Source organism: Bombina bombina, chromosome 3 (assembly GCF_027579735.1).
Source record: "Bombina bombina isolate aBomBom1 chromosome 3, aBomBom1.pri, whole genome shotgun sequence".
NCBI lineage: Eukaryota > Metazoa > Chordata > Amphibia > Anura > Bombinatoridae > Bombina > Bombina bombina.
The window spans coordinates 347176031-347178547 of record NC_069501.1 but is presented as its reverse complement, the minus strand read 5'-3'; the positions used below and the strand labels follow the sequence as shown (position 1 = coordinate 347178547).

The 2517-nt window shown below is 38.3% G+C and overlaps 1 protein-coding gene across 1 annotated transcript in view; it reads right to left on the bottom strand.

Annotated features, from left to right (window-relative positions):
- SHROOM2 (shroom family member 2) overlaps nucleotides 1-700 on the bottom strand; it is a 686449-nt gene extending 685749 nt beyond the window's left edge. The window contains exon 1 of the mRNA XM_053706458.1: nucleotides 1-700. This exon is cut by the window's left edge and continues 369 nt beyond it. The gene's annotated coding sequence lies outside the window, so the exon portion shown is untranslated.
- Between the last annotated feature and the right edge of the window lie 1817 nt (nucleotides 701-2517).

Here is a 2517-nt window from a genome sequence, read left to right as displayed (position 1 = left end):
TATATACAAAATTACTGTTTAAAATAAACTGGAAAGGATTAAAAAAAAAACTTGTTGATCTACGATATTAAGCCATCTATTAAAGGATCAGTGTAGGAGAAAATGCCCAACTCCAAGCAAAAAAAAAAAATCTTATGGTTAACATCACCAAAAAGTTCTCGCACGGCCTCCTCAGTTCAATAATCAGTATGGTGGGCAGGTGACATGTGCCCGTACATCCCAAAGATGTTTCTCTGAAACTGAAAGTAAGAACAACTCAAATCCCATACACGAGATCCTGTTGATTCAAGTCTTATTTTTCCTGCGACTCTGTGCGGAGTTATAAAAAAAAACACCTGTTTAAATAAGAATTTAAAAAGAAGAAATGAAAACCCAGGCACGGATTTTTCAGACCGAATGAAATGTCACCTTCAGTTTACCGATCTTCTTTTTTCACCCCCTTCCTGCTATGAAGAGATCCTATCGCTTATTTCCATAAAGGTGACTGTACAAGCTGAGTCAGTGGATTTGCGCCTGTGCTGCCTGTCTCTCTCTTCCTGCTTCAAAACGTGAATGAATAATGAACTCCGGCTTTTTCCTGCTCTCTCCTTCAGCCTGTTGCTTTCTTTCTAGCTGGGGATGGCTTGTTTTTGTTGTCTCAGCCTGGGATTGGAAGCTGAGAGCAGATACAAACATAAAGAGGTTACAGGAGTTGCAGCTTCCCTGCTGGCTTCACTCCCTCCCCCTCTCCCTTGTTTAGCAATCACTCACTGATTATCCCTTGGAGGAAATGTGTGTGTGTGTCATTGTAACACTGTCTCAGGAGCTGCTGGCTTTGTATTATGTCAAACATTTCATCAACACCATATACTAGTAAGAAACATATTTATCTTGACAATAAATAACACACAGAAAATTATTTGTTGACAATTTTAAATAATGAATAAACATAAAACTAAAATATGTTATTTTTATATAAAAAATAAGCGAAATGAAAAAATAAATGTTTTTTTTAATGTAATTATTGCTCATAAGCGCTCAGGAGTGTGCACGTGTATTTAGTATTCCATGGCAGCAGTGTTTTGCAACATTATTTGTAGATTTTTTTATACAATATTGCAAAACACAGCTGCCATAGAGTATTAAAGACACGTGCACACTCGTGAGCTCTTATGAGCCTATTAGATTTACTCTTCAATAAAAGATGCCAAAAGAACAAAGCAAATTTGATAACAGAAGTAAATTGGAAAGTTTGACTTTACTGTCTCTTTAATTTAAACTTTAAATTTATAGTGAAGCCAACAGAAAATGTTTGTTAAATGCCCAGTGGTTCATTGCTTATTGGGTAATAACACATCCCATAGCTCCAGCTCTGTTGATGAAAATACCTGAGTTTCCAAAAAAAAAAAAAAAAAAAACTTTTTGATGCAACAAGAAACAAATATGACATACATAAAGGTGCATATATTTAGAAAACAATCTTTTGTTTTACTTTCCATATAAAAATAACATATTTTATTAGCATTGTTTTTTTATTACAGCTTTGTAAAGCTGGTAGACCTTATAATGGCTTTAAGCATAGACTTAAATATTTTAATTAGAAAACTCATGAAAGTGTAGTTTATAATGGTAATTTAACTGTTCCAAGGAATCTTATGTTAAATGCTTCTTAATAAAATAATCAGTAATTGGGGGGGGGGGAGGGAGTTTTCGACCGGAGCAGCAAGACGTCTTTCTTGTGAGCTCCGACAACAGCATCAAAAACAACATTAATTTTAGGGGTAAATCAACCTTTTCTATATCCCACTCTATTTGTTGGCTAACTCTTCAGCTGAGAGATCACCACTGACTACAAGATATTGTGGATCCTAGTGGCGGGAGATCTGAGTCACAGATTGAAAATGCGCCATCGCTGCCGTTAGAACTGTGACCGTATGAAACTAACCAGCTCACTAGAGTCAGTGTAAGTGTACTAGAAGGGTTTACAGCTTTCCAGACTACCACCTTGAGCTGAGGCATAGAATAAGGAGACACTTACCTACACAGCCGAGAGCCAGGCACAAAGGCCGCAGCCGAAGGTGGCTGACGCAGCATCGACTAGATACGGTCAACGGGATAATTTATACGCCCAACCTGTGAAGATCTAGTACGCAGACCTGGGGCTGATATAACGACCAGCTATAACCCCTGGTGCACAGAGGAGGAATCGAGGTAGATCCAAGTGAGGACGCTTATACAGAGCTCAAATAACACTGACCTGTTCATCAAGGGTGATGAGTTTGATTGTACACCTTCCTCCTACACTATTTTCCCATACCTAGACACAATGCTACGGGGACTGGGCCTTATACCACCACAACAAAAACCCAAGGCCTCGCAATCTTAAAACTGTACCTTTAGTGACTGCACAATCTTCTCAATAGATACACGTTCTATCAGCATTGTTGATAACCTACTGGTGTTTGGGTCAGACACTGGACACCTGCAGTTTGTGATCACTACTTGACAAAACTGACCTCCCTCCCCCTTCCTATATAT